This window comes from Haliotis rufescens, unplaced genomic scaffold (genome assembly GCF_023055435.1).
Source record: "Haliotis rufescens isolate VD_foot unplaced genomic scaffold, xgHalRufe1.0.p SCAF_18, whole genome shotgun sequence".
Classification (NCBI taxonomy): Eukaryota; Metazoa; Mollusca; class Gastropoda; order Lepetellida; family Haliotidae; genus Haliotis; species Haliotis rufescens.
This window is the reverse complement of record NW_025963868.1, coordinates 20,380,691-20,402,113: the sequence shown is the minus strand read 5'-3', so window position 1 is coordinate 20,402,113 and position 21,423 is coordinate 20,380,691. Positions and strand designations below refer to the sequence as shown.

The window sequence follows — 21,423 nt, the reverse complement described above, 5'->3', positions numbered from 1 at the left end:
CGAACATTCAAAATGCCTAACGGCTCAAACACATAAAAGGTCAATTTTAAAAAAACATGCCTCAAATTTAACAACTTACTCGTAATTGTTAGACATTTTCTTTTTGTCGGTTGGGTAGTACTGTGGTGTGTGGATGTGCGCGTCACACTGACGGCACAGGTTCATTTCCTCACCTGAAGCGTTAGGCGTAGAACTGATATCGAAATAGAGGATCAAAATGAGACGAGGTCGCGTTTAAAATTATTTCACTCCTACAACCACATGCATGCATGTGTACGTGTGACCTACGCCGACTTTATAGTGCTAGCCCGCTGAGATGCCATGCCACAGTTTAACATGCACACCCTACTCAGACACAGTATTGTGACTCCAGGGCAAACAGTCCTTGCTTTAGCCCCTTAATGCCGAGCGCCAGACAAGGTAACGTCTTTTTAATGTCTTTTGGTATGACGCGACCGGGAATCGAACCACCGACCTTTTGAAGTCAAGACCTGCCACACTCGTGTCGAATTTTTGTCTCATTTTGATTCACGGTCTGAATGAGTTGCTAGGGACACCATTCAGTTGAAGTTTCAAGCGTGAGATTTGACGTTGTGATCAATATCTTTTTTCTTTTGGGCAATACCCTTCTTATTACTAAAGAAAGTCATCATAGTCGTAAACGTTACTTTTTAATCAGTAAACAGGCCAGCTTACCAAAATCTCTTGAAGTCTCGCTTGTCACCAACACTATTTCCACTTTCACCTTCACAGATGAAGAGTTCCGTGCTAGTCAGTGATGTGAGCGACCTCTGCTTCGTGATGTCACCCACTTGCTGTCACGGATCTGGGAAAAGAGATAGGGTTTGATAGTGTTTTTGTCTTCTGATTATAATGACCAACACACACGAAGAGAATTCGTTTTAAGGTGATGTTATGGTTTGGTTCGAGAGTATTCGCGTGCAATGCATATGCACGTACATTGTTCGTTGTCACTCGCCGGCCATGTTCAATGGTGTTCAATAAGTTGGCCACGATAAAGTTTATAGGTTTGTCGTTACCCGTTTTTGTTGGTTTCTCTAAAATGGTAAATGTCTAAAACCTGCATCACGGAGGTTTTCCTCACACATGATTTTTATTTCTTTGTTGTTTTACGCCGCACTCCAGCTATATGACGGCGGTCTGTACATAATCAAACCTGGACCAGACAATCCAGTGATTGACATAATACGCATCGATCTACGCAATTTTGATACGATGATACGCAACAACCAAGTCAGCGAGCACTAACCCTGATCTTTACCGGTACTCCCCCGTGAAGCCTGACAGGCCGTGATATAACTGAAATACTCTGCAACGTAGGGTTAAACTGACTACGTAGCTAATTACCACTTGACCACCCGGGAACACCCCCCGCCCCCGCACCCTATTTAATTGTGATTCTTGCATTGTATTTTACGACCCGTGAAGATTCGGGTAGAGAATAGGTCTTCAGCAACCCGGTTATTTACAGACCGCTGGAGGGGGCACGGGTGGCCCAGTCGTCTAAGGCGCCGCGATTCGCTGTGCCGAGTTGCGTCCCTTGGCCACGCCAGAAACCTATGATTGTGGGTTCGAATCCCGGTTCGCCCCGATTATGTTTCTAGGTTTGTCAGCACCATACCCGTGCTCGTGGGTTTCACCAAACTGGTAAACATCTGAGACCTGCATCACTTCGGGCTTTCCTCACACATCAAGTTGACACGCTGTGATATAACTGGAATACTGTTGAAATCGGCGTTAAACCCACTCACTCACTTATATGATGATCACAGGTGCGAACATAGCATAGACATGACACTGGTGTGCTCTGACATCCACCGTCAGTGCTTATCACTGCAACGTTGAAGCGTTCCTGTAACACGGCCCATCAGACGTCATACGCCACCGTCACCCGTGCAGTGGTGATCGACAGTGACTGTAATGGTGTCCTCCCGTACAACCCACTCAGTTAACCGAATCGGACACCTGTTGCAACACGTCCAGAGTGTAAATACTAAGTGAGGTATACGAGAGATTGGTGGTGGGTGATTGACGGAACGTCCACCGCTACGGCCTGAACATGACCCACTGCCCTGGGTACTGCAGACGGAACGTCCACCACTACGGCCTGAACGTTACAACGCTGTCTGGACACAGGGCAGTGGCATGTCACATGTCTGGAGAAACGTATTCGATTCGAATCTGGGAGGAGACTTTGTGAGTGAGTGAGTGATTGAGTGTATTTACGTGATGTGTACTAACCTACCTGAAATCCCAACAAGGAGACAAGCATGGGGTACTGGGAACCTGATCTACCCGAAATCCCAACAAGGAGACAAGCATGGAGTACTAGAGTACTGATCTACCCGAAATCCCAACAAGCAGATACGCATGGATTACTAGAGTACTGATCTACCCGAATTCCCAACAAGGAGACAAGCATGGAGTACTAGAGTACTGATCTACCCGAAATCCCAACAAGGAGACAAGCATGGAGTACTAGAGTACTGATCTACCCGAAATCCCAACAAGGAGACAAGCACCGAGTACTAGAGTACTGATCTACCCGAAATCCCAACAAGGAGACAAGCATGGGGTACTGGGAAACTGATCTACCCGAATTCCCAACAAGGAGACACGCATGGAGTACTAGAGTACTGATCTACCCGAAATCCCAACAAGGAGACAAGCATGGGGTACTTGTGTATAGATCTGTCCGAAATCCCAACAAACAGACAAGCATGGAGTACTAGAGTACTGATCTAACCGAAATCCCAACAAGGAGACAAGCATGGGGTACTTGGGTATTGATCTGTCCGAAATCCCAACAAGCAGACAAGCATGGAGTACTAGAGTACTGATCTACCCGAAATCCCGACAAGGAGACAAGCATGGGGTACTTGGGTATTGATCTACCCGAAATCCCAACAAGGAGACAAGCATGGGGTACCCGGGTATTGATCTACCCGAAATCCTAACAAGGAGACAAGCATGGAGTACTAGAGTACTGATCTACCCGAAATCCCAACAAGGAGACAAGCATTGGGTACTTGGGTATAGATCTGTCCGAAATCCCAACAAGCAGACAAGCATGGAGTACTAGAGTACTGATCTACCCGAAATCCCAACAAGGAGACAAGCATGGGGTACTTGGGTATTGATCTGTCCGAAATCCCAACAAGCAGACAAGCATGGAGTACTAGAGTACTGATCTACCCGAAATCCCAACAAGGAGACAAGCATGGGGTACTTGGGTATTGATCTGTCCGAAATCCCAACAAACAGACAAGCATGGGGTACTTGGGTATTGATCTACCCGAAATCCTAACAAGGAGACAAGCATGGAGTACTAGAGTACTGATCTACCCGAAATCCCAACAAAGAGACAAGCATGGATTACTAGAGTACTGATCTACCCGAAATCCCAACAAGGAGACAAGCATGGAGTACTAGAGTACTGATCTACCCGAAATCCCAACAAGGAGACAAGCATGGAGTACTAGAGTACTGATCTACCCGAAATCCCAACAAGGAGACAAGCATGGAGTACTAGAGTACTGATCTACCCGAAATCCCAACAAGGAGACAAGCATGGAGTACTAGAGTACCGATCTACCCGAAATCCCAACAAGGAGACAAGCATGGGGTACTTGGGTATTGATCTACCCGAAATCCCAACAAGGAGACAAGCATGGATTACTAGAGTACTGATCTACCCGAAATCTCCCAACAAGGAGACAAGCATGGAGTACTAGAGTACTGATCTACCCGAAATCCCAACAAGGAGACAAGCATGGAGTACTAGAGTACTGATCTACCCGAAATCCCAACAAGGAGACAAGCATGGAGTACTAGAGTACTGATCTACCCGAAATCCCAACAAGGAGACAAGCATGGAGTACTAGAGTACTGATCTACCCGAAATCCCAACAAGGAGACATGCATGGAGTACTAGAGTACTGATCTACCCGAAATCCGAACAAGGAGACAAGCATGGAGTACTAGAGTACTGATCTACCCGAAATCCCAACAAGGAGACAAGCATGGAGTACTAGAGTACTGATCTACCCGAAATCCCAACAAGGAGACATGCATGGAGTACTAGAGTACTGATCTACCCGAAATCCCAACAAGGAGACACGCATGGATTACTAGAGTACTGATCTACCCGAAATCCCAACAAGGAGACAAGCATGGGGTACCCGGGTATTGATCTACCCCGAAATCCTAACAAGGAGACAAGCATGGAGTACTAGAGTACTGATCTACCCGAAATCCCAACAAGGAGACAAGCCTGGGGTACTGGGGAACGGTTTATCACCAAACACGGTGACACGGTAAGGGCCTGATCGGAGACACTGAAGATACAGCGTTTGCTAAAAGATGAACTCCATCACATCTGAGGATAACAATGTTACCACCTACAGAGGTTTGCCAAGTGCCAACATTTCTTTAAAAGGGTAGAACACAAATAGACAGCGTATCTCGGAGCTTTGTGTGACGGTTTAAGTGGTGTATACATAGTTGAACGCTTTGCTGTATCAATAATGACTAAACACAAGCCGTCATGTTTTCGGAAGGTCAGTCAAACTGGACATTGAACCGGTCAAGAAGGTAAATAATTGATGAAAGACATTTTTCTGTCTTTCTTGGGTTTTTTTGGGTGGACATTAACACCACGGAACACGTAATTTCACAGGGAGAAGGACAATGCTCCTTGAATCTCGGTATAACTTTATTACAGAACTATAAACACTTTAAAAGAGTTAGGTAAGTGAGCTGGATGTTGCAAGGTATTTCGTCTGTGTTCTGCTTTAACAATGTAACGGAATATAGGTGACGGGAGCTCTGATCGTGTCTAGACCACGTGATATGAAAGAAGTTTGTTCAAGTGTGAAATGTTTACGTAAAAATGTGAAATTATAAGAAATATCGAGAGTGTTGATTTATGGAAGTGTTTGAAAGTGGATATTATAACTAGAACACTAAGCCGCTTATTTTTATTATAAAGTGTATTTTACGTGAATCTAAAAACTTTTTTGACCTTGCAATGTGCCGTATAATGATTGTGACGTCAGACGTATGGTGGTGGATGGAGTAAGATAGTTTCAGCTACAGCTGCGATACCAGATATAATTTTAATTAACATTTGAGCCTTCAAGATTTTTTAAAGAGAAAAACTTGAAACAATGAATTTTTGTGGCAGACATTCTTTTCAACAGTCTGAAGCATAATTATGTTTGTGGAGAATTTTTCTTCGATACAATCCTAGGCACCCCCAGAAGATCCTATGGTCAGTCCTTCAGCTCCGTCACACTGTATGGCCGTATACAAGTGTTTTCCAGTGAACATAGCCAAATAAGCATCTTGTGAGAGTAATTACATGGCTGCTGACTGGAAGCGGGATTGCTGGCATGTTAATATGAAAGCATTTTACCAATCGAATTATACGAAATTTCAGTAGTCCTCAGAACGTATTCCATCAGACTGTGCAAATATTTTCATTTTTTTTCTCTCTACGAACTTGAAGGAGGGGCAACGAGATACGAACGTGCCAAGACTCCGAATTAGAGGAACTTTGATAGAAAGTTCAAAAGTTTAGGTAACTAAAAATTAAAGACAAATTTTGACATGAGACGACGGGCTCTCCAGACAGCGCATGATCAGTTGGGGAGGGGGGAAAGAACTGGCGTTGACTCATGTACCGCTGTCTATTAATAGAACGTCTAGACGGTCGCCATTCAGTTGCTCCACAATGAGTGTCTCGCTCCTCTCCTCCCCGCCACCCAACCTCCCCCTCCCCGCCACCCCACCTCAACCGATTCTCACCCTTTACATATAGCACGGTACCCGCAAACCTGCCTTCGTCAATATTTCGTGGCTGAGGCGCTTTATAATCGTATAGTCGTCGTGTTTTAAGCCCCTCCGCATACATCGTACACCTTGACTCACTCCCTACCCTCTCCCCGCCAGACCTCTGTGTCTCTAACATTACACGTACCCGGGAATCCGACTATGTTAAGAAGTAGCCTCACTGCTTACGCCTGACACAAATAAATCGCGAAACTGTGTCAAAGTGCATTACGTTATTAAAGACTTGTAAACTATATTGCATACCCCCTCCCAAGAACCCCACTCCCCTCCCCACCCACTTTACGTCACCCCAAAACACCTCTATGTTTAAGCTAGTAGTATGATATTTACAACATAGGAATGGACACTCTATGAAATCCATAAAGAAATGATCCATAATGTATGATTGAAATAAATAGGTTTTACTGCGTGAGGCTTGACGGGTATTCTGATACATGAATAGGTGCCATTCTGCTAAAAGAGATTGTGAGGCTCTCTAAAAATCAGTAAAAAAGCAAAAAATAATCGAGAACAAAATGAATTGTCTTTGAAAATTTTGACAACAATAGTTTTGCTTCAGATTGTTGAAAGGTGTTTTTTTCAGAAAGATATTTCTGCTCATAATTGTAGATAAACAACCCCATGATTTTGCAGCTATAGCTAAAAATATCCATACAAAATCCTCCCCATCTCAATCCGCCGCCCCCCCCCCTAACAACAACAAACAAGAGCAAACAAACAAAAACAGATACGGGCGGGTCAGGCTCGTTGTCTTGGTTGATGCATGTCATCGTATCTCAACTGCGTGGATCGATGTTCATGATGTCAATGACTGGATTGTCTGGTCCAGACTCGATTACTTACAGACCGCCATCACATAGTTGGAATATTGCTGAGTGCGGCGTAAAACAAAAAACAAACAAACAAAGATACAGGTCATGAATATATTTGGGGACATTTCTTTGGTGTTGAGAAGACTGAGCACCCAATTTTATAAATATATAGCGTAAATATTCATGATCCCTTACGTTGTATGTTCAGCATACACTGTGTTGTTGCAAGATGATACGATTCCATTTAAGCTCACTGTTTCTACTGTTTTTTTCTAAATATGAGTAGCATCTTCAAATACATTATTGTTAAAGCACGTGGCCGAAGCATTAAAGGTTGTTCACGATAAGGGCAATTATCAATGCATTCCTGAACACTTTCTCTATTATTCACTAGTTCATGCCACGTGTGGATGATCATGAACACGGGGAAGATAAGTATGCTATTTTCTGAAGAGCATGTATATAAATGTCTTCATGAGGATTATTTTTTTAATATTTTCACATTTTTTACTTTCTTGGTAAATATATGTAGTGAGACGTAATGTCTTTGTTGAAAGAAGTAGCAGTAAAGTTTTGTTTGTGGAGGTCTTGTTTAGTTTTTTTAAGCTATGATTGAAAAAGGTTGTTCGCCTCCTGTAACACTGTAACAATTGACAGTGAGGCACACAAATGGACATACCTGAACCCATGTGGTCGGACCACGGTCTTTGGCGTGACGAGCGAACGCTCTTACCACTAGCCTACCCACGCCTCTTTTGAGCAAAGAGTGAGTGGGTGTAATTTTACGCCGCCTTCGGCAATATTACGGCCGAAGGCTTGACACATAGTACCTCTATGTGGAATCAAACCCGGACGTGACGAGCGAACGCATTAACCACTAGGCTACCGTAACGCTCCAGTAGAGTGAGACAGTCTAAGGATAGAGGGAGCTGAGTGAAAACTGTTTTACACTGGAAGGATGACAGCTGTACTAATGGTTGATGGTATGAGCAACGATCCACGGGGGTACGATTGCATAGCATTCGCAAAGCGTTGTCAAATACCCGATACTCATTTTGGTTTGTGTATTCCTAAAAAATGCAATTGGACTCGGAATTCGGAAACTTTGAAACTAGTTGTGCTGTTCACAAGTCATAGCAAAGATATGCGACCTTGGCGTCATGAAAGGATAAAAAAGTAAAAGAAATAAAAATCCTAAACAGCAAAAGGCACCAGTTCACCACTAGACTGATCTATAATCCTGAAATAGTCAACGGTGTTGGAGTTCTTCCCCGGAAACGGAAAACGGCTAGGACAGACATGCTGATACCCCAAACAACAACCAAACAACCCAGCCACCGAATCACTCACTGAACAAGTGCCATGGAATACCACTGTAAAATATAACGTAGTGTCAGAATGACGGTACACCCTCCTCGCCCAAAACCTGGACTTTCACAAGTCTCTAACGCAATAATTATTAGTTTAAATCCTCTAATTTCTTGATTATTTAAAGATGTTCCTTTTAGAGACAAGGCGTCCTTAGACCGTCCACGTATCTAGACTTGCCTGTTATAAGGATATAATTACTTTTCACAGTGGACGCCCCATTCAGTACAGCCTTTGAACAAGGCAACCCAACACCCTACCTATCCCCCCAACTTTACCATTTAGCGACATTCCATGCTTGATCTAAATGTACGTCGTTGATTTCACCTGCTTTAGACAACTTCCGTTTGTGTCCTCGTTACGTATTTAATCAACTCGAACAAAAGCGGCGGTAGGATATCCAAGAGGGTCGTATGTTCAACTGTCCCGCAAGACCGTTCGTGTTCAAAAACCAGAAATGATAAAGAAACAGAAACGGCGGTAGGATAACCAAGTGGGTCGTGTGTTCGCCTGTCTGGCAGACTATGTTCGAAACCGGGTATAGGTACTGACGGTGCACCTCGTATTGGAGCCTGTTGTGACCGTTCTTGCTTCAATAGCGTTATAAAAAGGCTGAATCCACTGGCACTTCTCGAGCGGCGGTCTGTCAGGCCGGCGCTCCCTGATAAGCGTTTTATGGGTAATTTGAGCGCGTATACATAATTGTGGTATTCAGGTCATAACAGGGCGCACGTGCTAATTAGCCCACGACATATTTGCGGTTTTCACCCAGCATGCAAAGCGCATCGTTGAAAGGTGGTCTCACTCCTTAAAAACCACAAACATATGCTCAACAGCTAAAATAACTCGACCACAGTCTGTGGGATCGGCAGAGCCTGAAGTGTAGAGGGCACCACTCCTAGCATCACGAAGACCATATTAACCACAAGGGGAAATGTTCTGGTGTAAAAACAAATTTCATGTTGGTCTAATGAGGCTTATAAACACCCCGGGTGTGTGTGCCCTCCTTATAGGTCAAACGCCTTTAATCATCTTGTATCAACTCTTCCAACCGCAACTAAACATGGCTGTGAGAGACTCCACCTCCCTTAAAGGGGCAGCAGCATCTCATCTATATTACGGGGGCTGCTCGATGCCCTTGTCAGTTATGCTACTCTTGTCTGTGCGTTACTTTCAGCGGTATTACAAGCAAGGCTGTGTCTCTTCCATTGGAACCTTTCAATTCACTTTTTACCCTTTTCATATCGCATAGCTTTATGTTATGTTATACTGCTTTTTGAAAGTTTAGAATCGGTGTTTTATTGGTCTTAGGGGCGTTCTGTGATGAGAGCGAAGGAGCGGATCAGGTTGGTGCGAAGGAAGCCTCTCTCACAGTCCATGAAGCATATCATTTTCTCTTTAGCCCAGCCCTTACTGTGATGCTTTAGTCAAAACTAAAGCAAGTCAAGCTTTTCCTCCAGATTCGGAATCTCCTATCTATCTCACTTGGACTCTTTCTCAGTTAAGATGGAGTTGTTTGTTTCCTTCAAAATCATATAGTTTCAGAGACTTAGCGTTAGTCTAGTGACAAGGTTGGAGGGCAGGTGCTGTTTGAGCGACTGAGGTGGCGAGTGGTTGGGTGGGTGTGGGGGTAAGCGCGAGTGAGTGAGTGGATGGGTGGGTGTTGGGGTAAGCGCGAGTGAGTGAGTGGATAGGTGGGTGTTGGGGTAATCGCGAGTGAGTGAGTGGATGGATGGGTGTTGGGGAAAGCGCGAGTGAGTGAGTGGATGGATGGGTGTTGGGGTGAGTGTGTGAGTGAGTGAGTGTATGGGTGGGTGTTGAGGCGAGAGTGTGTGAGTGAGTGAGTGGATGGATGGGTGTTGAGGCGAGAGTGTGTGAGTGAGTGAGTGGATGGATGGGTGTTGAGGCGAGAGTGTGAGTGAGTGAGTGGATGGATGGGTGTTGAGGCGACAGTGTGTGAGTGAGTGGATGGATGGGTGTTGAGGCGAGAGTGTGTGAGTGAGTGAATGGATGGATGGGTGTTGAGGCGACAGTGTGTGAGTGAGTGAGTGAGTGGATGGGTAGTGTTGAGGCGAGAGTGTGTGAGTGAGTGAGTTGATGGATGGGTGTTGAGGCGAGAGTGTGAGTGAGTGAATGGATGGATGGGTGTTGAGGCGACAGTGTGTGAGTGAGTGAGTGGATGGGTAGTGTTGAGGCGAGAGTGTGTGAGTGAGTGAGTGGATGGATGGGTGTTGAGGCGAGAGTGTGTAAGTGAGTGAGTGGATGGGTAGTGTTGAGGCGAGAGTGAGTGAGTGGATGGATGGGTGTTGAGGCGAGAGTGTGTAAGTGAGTGAATGGATGGATGGGTGTTGAGGCGACAGTGTGTGAGTGAGTGAGTGGATGGGTAGTGTTGAGGCGAGAGTGTGTGAGTGAGTGAGTGGATGGATGGGTGTTGAGGCGACAGTGTGTGAGTGAGTGAGTGAGTGGAGGATGGGTAGTGTTCAAGGCGAGAGTGTGTGAGTGAGTGAGTGGATGGATGGGTGTTGGGGTAAGCGCGAGTGAGTGAGTGAGTGAGTGGATGGATGGGTGTTGAGGCGAGATTGTGTGAGTGAGTGAGTGGATGGGGGGGGGGGGGGGTGTTGAGGCGAGAGTTGTGAGTGAGTGAGTGGATGGATGGGTGTTGAGGCGAGAGTGTGTGAGTGAGTGAGTGAGTGGATGGATTGGTGTTGAGGCGAGAGTTTGTGAATGAGTGAGTGGATGGATGGGTGCTGAGGCGAGAGTGTGTGAGTGAGTGAGTGGATAGATGGGTGTTGAGGCGAGAGTGTGTGTGTGAGTGAGTGAGTGGATGGATGGGTGTTTAGGCGAGAGTGTGTGTGTGAGTGAGTGAGTGGATGGATGGGTGTTGAGGCGAGAGTGTGTGTGTGAGTGAGTGAGTGGATGGATGGGTGTTGAGGCGAGAGTGTGTGAGCGGATGGATGGGTGTTGAGGCGAGAGTGTGTGTGTGAGTGAGTGGATGGATGGGTGTTGGGGCGAGAGTGTGTGTGTGAGTGAGTGGATGGATGGGTGTTGAGGCGAGAGTGTGTGAGTGAGTGAGTGAGCGGATGGGTGGGTGTTGAGGCGAGAGTGTGTGAGTGAGTGAGTGGATGGATGGGTGTTGAGGCGAGAGTGTGTGAGTTGATGGATGGGTGTTGAGGCGAGAGTGTGTGAGTAAGTGAGTGAGTGGGTGGATGGGTGTTGAGGCGAGAGTGTGTGAGTGGATGGATGGGTGTTGAGGCGAGAGTGTGTGAGTGAGTGAGTGGATGGATGGGTGTTGAGGTGAGAGTGTGTGTGTGAGTGAGTGGATGGATGGGTGTTGGGGCGAGAGTGTGTGAGTGAGTGAGTGGATGGATGGGTGTTGAGGCGAGAGTGTGTGTGTGCGTGAGTGAGTGAGTGAGTGGATGGGTGTTGAGGCGAGAGTGTGTGAGTGAGTGAGTGGATGGATGGGTGTTGAGGCGAGAGTGTGTGAGTGAGTGAGTGGATAGATGGGTGTTGAGGCGAGAGTGTGTGTGTAAGGGAGTGAGTGAGTGGATGGGTGTGTGTTGATGCGAGAGTGTGTGAGTGAGTGAGTGGATGGATGGGTGTTAAGGCGAGAGTGTGAGTGAGTGAATGGATGGATGGGTGTTGAGGCGACAGTGTGTGAGTGAGTGAGTGGATGGGTAGTGTTGAGGCGAGAGTGTGTGAGTGAGTGAGTGGATGGATGGGTGTTGAGGCGAGAGTGTGTAAGTGAGTGAGTGGATGGGTAGTGTTGAGGCGAGAGTGTGTGAGTGAGTGAGTGGATGGATGGGTGTTGAGGCGAGAGTGTGTAAGTGAGTGAATGGATGGATGGGTGTTGAGGCGACAGTGTGTGAGTGAGTGAGTGGATGGGTAGTGTTGAGTCGAGAGTGTGTGAGTGAGTGAGTGGATGGATGGGTGTTGAGGCGAGAGTGTGTAAGTGAGTGAATGGATGGATGGGTGTTGAGGCGACAGTGTGTGAGTGAGTGAGTGGATGGGTAGTGTTGAGGCGAGAGTGTGTGAGTGAGTGAGTGGATGGATGGGTGTTGAGGCGACAGTGTGTGAGTGAGTGAGTGAGTGGAGGATGGGTAGTGTTCAAGGCGAGAGTGTGTGAGTGAGTGAGTGGATGGATGGGTGTTGGGGTAAGCGCGAGTGAGTGAGTGAGTGAGTGGATGGATGGGTGTTGAGGCGAGATTGTGTGAGTGAGTGAGTGGATGGGGGGGGGGGGGGGGGGGGGGGGTGGGTGTTGAGGCGAGAGTTGTGAGTGAGTGAGTGGATGGATGGGTGTTGAGGCGAGAGTGTGTGAGTGAGTGAGTGAGTGGATGGATTGGTGTTGAGGCGAGAGTTTGTGAATGAGTGAGTGGATGGATGGGTGCTGAGGCGAGAGTGTGTGAGTGAGTGAGTGGATGGATGGGTGTTGGGGCGAGAGTGTGTGTGTGAGTGAGTGGATGGATGGGTGTTGAGGCGAGAGTGTGTGAGTGAGTGAGTGAGCGGATGGGTGGGTGTTGAGGCGAGAGTGTGTGAGTGAGTGAGTGGATGGATGGGTGTTGAGGCGAGAGTGTGTGAGTGGATGGATGGGTGTTGAGGCGAGAGTGTGTGAGTGAGTGAGTGAGTGGATGGATTGGTGTTGAGGCGAGAGTTTGTGAATGAGTGAGTGGATGGATGGGTGCTGAGGCGAGAGTGTGTGAGTGAGTGAGTGGATAGATGGGTGTTGAGGCGAGAGTGTGTGTGTGAGTGAGTGAGTGGATGGATGGGTGTTTAGGCGAGAGTGTGTGTGTGAGTGAGTGAGTGGATGGATGGGTGTTGAGGCGAGAGTGTGTGTGTGAGTGAGTGAGTGGATGGATGGGTGTTGAGGCGAGAGTGTGTGAGCGGATGGATGGGTGTTGAGGCGAGAGTGTGTGTGTGAGTGAGTGGATGGATGGGTGTTGGGGCGAGAGTGTGTGTGTGAGTGAGTGGATGGATGGGTGTTGAGGCGAGAGTGTGTGAGTGAGTGAGTGGATGGATGGGTGTTGAGGTGAGAGTGTGTGTGTGAGTGAGTGGATGGATGGGTGTTGAGGCGAGAGTGTGTGAGTGAGTGAGTGGATGGATGGGTGTTGAGGTGAGAGTGTGTGTGTGAGTGAGTGGATGGATGGGTGTTGGGGCGAGAGTGTGTGAGTGAGTGAGTGGATGGATGGGTGCTGAGGCGAGAGTGTGTGAGTGAGTGAGTGGATAGATGGGTGTTGAGGCGAGAGTGTGTGTGTGAGTGAGTGAGTGGATGGATGGGTGTTTAGGCGAGAGTGTGTGTGTGAGTGAGTGAGTGGATGGATGGGTGTTGAGGCGAGAGTGTGTGTGTGAGTGAGTGAGTGGATGGATGGGTGTTGAGGCGAGAGTGTGTGAGCGGATGGATGGGTGTTGAGGCGAGAGTGTGTGTGTGAGTGAGTGGATGGATGGGTGTTGGGGCGAGAGTGTGTGTGTGAGTGAGTGGATGGATGGGTGTTGAGGCGAGAGTGTGTGAGTGAGTGAGTGGATGGATGGGTGTTGAGGTGAGAGTGTGTGTGTGAGTGAGTGGATGGATGGGTGTTGGGGCGAGAGTGTGTGAGTGAGTGAGTGGATGGATGGGTGTTGAGGCGAGAGTGTGTGTGTGCGTGAGTGAGTGAGTGAGTGGATGGGTGTTGAGGCGAGAGTGTGTGAGTGAGTGAGTGGATGGATGGGTGTTGAGGCGAGAGTGTGTGAGTGAGTGAGTGGATAGATGGGTGTTGAGGCGAGAGTGTGTGTGTAAGGGAGTGAGTGAGTGGATGGGTGTGTGTTGACGCGAGAGTGTGTGAGTGAGTGAGTGGATGGATGGGTGTTAAGGCGAGAGTGTGTGAGTGAGTGAGTGGATAGATGGGTGTTGAAGCGAGAGTGTGTGTGTGAGTGAGTGAGTGAGTGGATGGGTGTTGAGGCGAGATTGTGTGAGTGAGTGAGTGGATGGATGGGTGTTGAGGCGAGAGTGTGTGAGTGAGTGAGTGGATGGATGGGTGTTGAGGCGAGAGTGTGTGTGTGAGTGAGTGGATGGATGGGTGTTGAGGCGAGAGTGTGTGAGTGAGTGGATGGATGGGTGTTGAGGCGAGAGTGTGTGAGTGAGTGAGTGGATGGATGGGTGTTGGGGCGAGAGTTTGTGAGTGAGTGAGTGAGCGGATGGGTGGGTGTTGAGGCGAGAGTGTGTGAGTGAGTGAGTGGATGAATGGGTGTTGAGGCGAGAGTGTGTGAGTGGATGGATGGGTGTTGAGGCGAGAGTGTGTGAGTGAGTGAGTGGATGGATGGGTGTTGAGGCGAGAGTGTGTGAGTGAGTGAGTGGATGGATGGGTGTTGAGGCGAGAGTGTGTGAGTGGATGGATGGGTGTTGAGGCGAGAGTGTGTGAGTGAGTGAGTTGATGGATGGGTGTTGAGGCGAGAGTGTGTGTGTGAGTGAGTGGATGGATGGGTGTTGGGGCGAGAGTGTGTGAGTGAGTGAGTGGATGGATGGGTGTTGAGGCGAGAGTGTGTGTGTGAGTGAGTGAGTGAGTGGATTGGTGTTGAGGCGAGATTGTGTGAGTGAGTGAGTGGATGGATGGGTGTTGAGGCGAGAGTGTGTGAGTGAGTGATTGGATAGATGGGTGTTGAGGCTAGAGTGTGTGTGTGAGTGAGTGAGTGAGTGGATTGGTGGGTGTTGACGCGAGAGTGTGTGAGTGAGTGAGTGGATGGATGGGTGTTGAGGCGAGAGTGTGTGAGTGAGTGAGTGGATAGATGGGTGTTGAGGCGAGAGTGTGTGTGTGAGTGAGTGAGTGAGTGGATGGGTGTTGAGGCGAGATTGTGTGAGTGAGTGAGTGGATGGATGGGTGTTGAGGCGAGAGTGTGTGAGTGAGTGAGTGGATGGATGGGTGTTGAGGCGAGAGCGTGTATGTGAGTGAGTGGATGGATGGGTGTTGAGGCGAGAGTGTGTGAGTGAGTGGATGGATGGGTGTTGAGGCGAGATTGTGTGAGTGAGTGAGTGGATGGATGGGTGTTGAGGCGAGAGTGTGTGAGTGGATGAGTGGATGGATGGGTGTTGAGGCAAGAATGTGTGTGTGAGTGAGTGGATGGATGGGTGTTGAGGCGAGAGTGTGTGAGTGAGTGAGTGGATGGATGGGTGGGTGTTGAGATGGGAATGAGTGAGTAATAGTAACATAATTGTAGTAATAATAGTAGCTGTTGTAATTGTTGTTATTGTAGTAAGTGTAGTGATAGAAGTAGACACCTGTCATGCCGGTTTCCATAGTCATGAATAATTTTCCAAGACATTAGTGTTACGACAGTAACTCTCCATGACAGTAGGATGTCACGACAGTAATTCTCCATGACAGTAACACGTCATGACAGTAATTCTCCATAACAGCAGCACGTCATGACAGTAAATCTCCATGACAGTAACACGTCGTGACGGTAATTCACCATAACAGCAGCACGTTATGACAGTTATTCTCCATGACAGTTACACGTCATAACAGTAATTCCCCATGATAGTAACACGTCGTGACGGCAATTCTCCATAACAGCAGCACGTCATGACAGTAATTCTCCATAACAGCAGCACGTCATGACAGTAAATCTCCATGACAGTAACACGTCGTGACGGTAATTCACCATAACAGCAGCACGTCATGACAGTAATTCACCAAGACAGTAACACGTCGTGACGGCAATTCTCCATGACAGTAACACGTCCTGACGGCAATTCTCCATGACAGTAACACGTCATGATAGTAATTCTCCATGACAGTAACACGTCATGACAGTAATTCTCCATAACAGCAGCACGTTATGACAGTTATTCTCCATGACAGTAACACGTCGTGACAATAATTCTCCATGACAGTTACACGTCATGACAGTAATTCTCCATGACAGTAACACGTCGTGACAGTAATTCTCCATGACAGTAACACGTCGTGACGGTAATTCTCCATAACAGCAGCACGCAATGACAGTAATTCTTCATGACAGTAACACGTCGTGACGGTAAACATCCATGACAGTAGCACGTCATAGCAGTAACACGTTATGACAGTAATTCACCAAGACAGTAACAAGCCACGACAGTAGCATGTTATGACAGTAATTCACCGAGGCAGTAACACGTCATAACAGCAGCAAATCATGACAGTAAATCTCCATGACAGTAGTACGTCACGGCAGTAACTCTCCGTGATTATAGCACGTCATGACAGTAATTCCCCATGGCAGTAATTCCCCATAACAATATTTACCCAAGACAGTAGCACGCCATGACAGTAATTCTCCATGACAGTAGCACGTCATGGCAGTAGTACGTCACCACAGTAACTCTCCATGATAATAGCACGTCATGGCAGTTATTCTCCATGGCAGTATTTCCCCATAACAATAATTCTCCAAGACAGTAGCACGCCATGACAGTAATTCTCCATGACAGTAGCACGTCATGGCAGTAGTACGTCACCACAGTAAATCTCTATGATAATAGACCGTCATGACAGTAATTCCCCATGGTAGTAATTCTTCATAAAATTAATTCTCCGTGACAGTAGCACGTCATGACAGTAATTCTCAATGACAGTAGCACGTCATGACAGTAATTCTCCATGACAGTAGCACGTCATGGCAGTAGTTCGTCACCACAGTAACTATCCATGATAATAGAACGCCATGACAGTAATTCCCCATGGTAGTAATTCTCCATAACATAAATTCTCAATGACAGTAGCACGTCATGACAGTAATTCTCAATGACAGTAGCACGTCATGACAGTAATTCTCCATGACAGTAGCACGTCATGGCAGTAATTCTCAATGACAGTAGCACGTCATGACAGTAATTCCTCATGACAGAGGCATGTCATGACAGTAATTCCTCATGACAGTAGCACGTCATGACAGTAATTCCTCATGACAGTAGCACGTCATGACAGTAATTCCTCATGACAGTAGCACGTCATGACAGTAATTCCTCCGTGACAGTAGCACGTCATGACAATAGCACGTCATGACAATTGCACATCACGACTCGTCACAGTGAGAGTAGAACCGTGCACGAAAGCATTACCAACCAGACTTCTGAAGCGGTTCCTAAGCATGACCTCGTTCTAGGTCTTGTCATTGACATGTGCCATGGAATAAGTCCAAACAATGGCATCAAGCAAAATGTTGCATTGGCTGGCCTGGTAATTCTTAGTTCATTCTTACGCTCTAAACATGCCGCGCCAAGGGACTTAAGCTCCTTAGCAAACACACTCTGTATGCCGTGCTCAAACCACAAAATACATTGTATGAGATTAGCATAATCTAATAGTTTAATTCCTGATTTATGCGTTAACACTGGGGTAATTTACACAACGCCAGCCGTTGGCTAGTTCATTTCGAATTCGTTTCAATACAATTCTCACTACAAGACAAGCAGGCCGAAATGCCGATGAACGTCGAGTGCCAAATGTCAAATTTGACAGCTACAAAATTATGTATTGTCTCCGTGGTGCGTTGGGCTTGTTCTTCGGGGTTTTGGGAAGGTCATTGTGCCATGACCTTAACCTTTGACCTGGCCTCGTTCTGATGACAGATTGTTCTGGACATGTAAACGTGACCAAGCGCGGCATGTCTGGGCGGAGCAGCACCAGACGGACAAAAAAGCCAGACACATAACAGATAAAAAAACGAAGGCAGAATCATTGGTGCCATGAACGACAAAACAAAATTCTGAACATCAATGTGTAAGCACTTTCATGGCACACATTTGGCGATTCTAGTTTTTCAGCATTTATACTTGTAAGATACAAATTAGACATTAACACTACCATGAAAAAAACCAGACTCGGTCTTAAAATCTAAGTACTGATCATGTCATAGCAACCTGTCACACTTCCAATATTAGATTGAATTGGGCGGAGAATTTTGAACAAAAATCTCCCTGGAAATGGGAAATGATATTAGTCCTAAAAACAAGCAGTGTTTAAATATATTAAAAATCACAAGAAGCCCACAATGCTCTCACATTCAGTAAACGCAAATACGAAGGTACTTTTTCAGGAATTAAATCTTCTTCTTTTTTCAATTCACACTTCTACACGACGCATGGGTTATTTTATTTGGCGACAACAGCACGTCTCCCGCGAGTACGGTAGGCATCCAAAGTCGTGTTATAGTAAAGAAATTGAACATGTCTTACTGGGAATTAGGATAAAGTGTAAACGGTAAAAGAAAATGACAAAATTTGTTGTTAGATAAAAAGATAAAAAAAACCACAGGATATAAATGGGCACTTTTTCTCAAATCATATTCAAAACTGATGGCACAATGCTGTCATTGTGTACAATTCTTACAATACGACGTTTAGAGAATAAAGAAGTTGAAATCCACATGTCTGACACTACAGCTTTAAAAAAATGCCACTTCAAGATATTGATCTTACTTTCAGTGACACGTACATAACTGTACATTACAAGTTGTCATTCAACCATATTCGAATATTATTTCATATCAAAATGATAATAATAATAATATATTCAGATATCTCATATGACAATGTTTTGAATAAACCCTATTCTTGAATTACTTTCGTTTCTAGAAGATACAAGTTTCAACCCATTTACAATATCAAATCTCCCGTGAAAAACCCGGTTAGAATTGGTCTTCAGGAACCCATGCTTATCATGAGAGGCGACTAAGGGGATCGGGGGGTTAGGCACGCTGACTTGGTTGATGCATGTCATCGTATCCCAATCGATCGATACTCATGATGTCAATCACTGGATTGTCTGGTCCAGAGTTGATTTTTGACAGATCGTCGTTATATAGCTGGAGTAGTGCGGGGTTAAACTACATATAATCGGAATGAGACAGTTAGGTTTTATTCCGGTATTAGGGGACACCAGAAATAGGTTTAAACATTTACCCATGTTAGGAATCGAACCGGGCCTTAGGTGTGATCAGCGAACAGAAGTATGTTAGTTTGTTGTTTTACGCCGCAAGTCAGCGAGCATGACCGCCCGATCCCGTTAGTCGCCTCTTAAGACAAGCAGTCGCTGTTTACAGCGAGCATGGGTTGCTGAAGACTTATTCTACCCCGGATCTTCACGGGGGAGACAAGCATCGGTTGCTGAAGACCTATTCTACCCCGGATCTTCACGGGGGAGACAAGCATGGGTTGCTGAAGACTTATTCTACCCCGGATATTCACGGGTAGCGAACAATTTACCACTATTTCCACATAGCCACCTTCGAGGCCAGCTGGTGTGACGTTGCATCATCATCTGCGGTACATCTTCATCAACTCACTGGTGTAATCAACTAAGCGAACCCCCATACAACATAGTGTGTAATACATGATTTATCGCAGAGTGGCACGTGAGATTGGATTCGCACTACAACCGTTTATTGAGTGCGAACAGAGACCATGCATCCGTATATTGTCTCTGGGGTGATGCTCAATGGACTGCGGTTTCTAGAACACACTTGTATACTTCTGTAAAAATCGCAGAAAGTATGTGGCGGATCAAGTAACCTAATACCCTGTCTTAGATCTTCCACCACACAACACTGTCCTATTTACAGCTGGTGCCTTTCACGGCCCACTAGACAGCAGATTTGTTTGTTTGTTTGTTTATGGCACTCAGTAATATTCTAGCTACATGACGAAGGTCTGTAAATAGTTGAGTCTGGGCCAGACAACCCAGTGATTGATATCATGAGTGATGAAAAAGACCAAGGATCTTTACAGATGGAGACAAGCATGGGATGCTGAAGACCAATTCTAACACGGATCTTTACAGATGGAGACAAGCTTGGGATGCTGAAGACCAATTCTACCACGGATCTTTACAGATGGGGACAAGCTTGGGATGCTGAAGACCAATTCTAACACGTATCTTTACAGATGGGGACAAGCTTGGGATGCTGAAGACCAATTCTAACACGTATCTTTACAGATTGGCACCAAAAATACGTCTTCTCCAAGCCTCTCTCAGTGAGACTGAAAACAAGCTATTGTTGAATGATAAGCATCTCGCTGCTTTCGTTAAATGGTGCGATGCACATCTAAACCAACGGTTACAGTGTTATTGATGTGTTTATGACACGACAGACACTCTCAAAGAGTGACGGTGCTTTTAGCACGTCAAACAGTTGATCATATCTTACAACGGAGTCCCTAATGCCCCCGTTATAACGTGCTGACAGATGAACGCGCAATACCGAGGGTTAGGTCCATGGCATCATTCTGTGGCACGTGACTATTCTTCATCCAACGTGACAGAACATACGGTGTCACTCTTGGTAGTGTAGGTAATAAATTCATAACGCCATCATTGTCATGGAACTTGTAATGTCTTTTGTTTGGACCGTTTTGTCATTGATCCATTCTTAAAACATAAAACGAGTGAGTTCGTTTTTAAGCCGCATTAAGCAGTATTCCAGCAATATCATGACGGGGGACAGACACTAAACATGGGGTCCACACATTGTATCCATGTGGGGAAACGAACCCGGGCTTTTGACATTACAAACAAACGAAAGCTAAAACCACAAAGCTACCCCACCAAACAGAGAGTTCAACAGAGATTGAGTGAGGAAAAGAGGTTTAACTGCACTTTGAACAGTATTTCAATTATATCACGGCGTGTCACCTTGATGTTGGGATGGTAGCCCGATACGTCGCAGGTCGTTACCACGTTTGTGAAACCTTCGGCGTGGTATCAGTGAAATGGTTTTTATCAGGACGAAACGGGACTCGAACACATTTGGCTATCCGTCTCCAAACAGACTCGTGCCAAACGTGGCGCAAATAACGTTTGGTTTGAAACATCAAACATTCGTTGCATCAAAAGTGGGGTCATGATCCGGGCCACTTAGCAGCATTATCAAGGTCGTTCACTCTTCACTCTATCCGTGAAGATCCGGGTTAGAATTGAGCTTCAGCAACCAATGCAACGGGATCGGGTGGTCAGGCTCGTTGACGTGGTTAATGCATGTCATCGTATCCCAATTGCGTAGATCGATGGTCATGATGTCAATCACTGGAATGTCTGGTCCAGACTCAATTATGTACAGACCGCCGTTCTATACCTGGAATATTGCTGAGTGCAGACTTTTGGTAGAAGTGGAATTCACTTGCAATACATTCCTTCGTATAATGAAACCTCGTTAATTCGGACGGTACCGTTCCCAGTTAAAGCGTCCAGACTAATGTCCCACTGTATAGCTCTTCGCTCATCTGGTAACTCTCTTGTACGATGTAGATCCAGCAATAAATATTTACCGTAATTACAAAGAGACAATGCCCCAGTTTACTTGCTGTGATTACAACCTTTAAAGAAGATAGGCCAACAGTTCGGGGAGTTAAGCTCCTTGTAAGGCC

At 46.2% G+C, this 21,423-nt stretch overlaps 1 protein-coding gene across 5 annotated transcripts in view; it reads right to left on the bottom strand.

Annotated features, from left to right (window-relative positions):
• Nucleotides 1–21,423, bottom strand: part of LOC124147998 — a 434,301-nt gene that overhangs the window by 241,856 nt on the left and 171,022 nt on the right. For all 5 annotated transcript variants that reach the window (XM_048398395.1, XM_048398387.1, XM_048398385.1 and 2 more), the window contains one exon: nt 697–826. The gene's annotated coding sequence lies outside the window, so the exon portion shown is untranslated. The remainder of the gene's footprint in view (nt 1–696; nt 827–21,423) is intronic.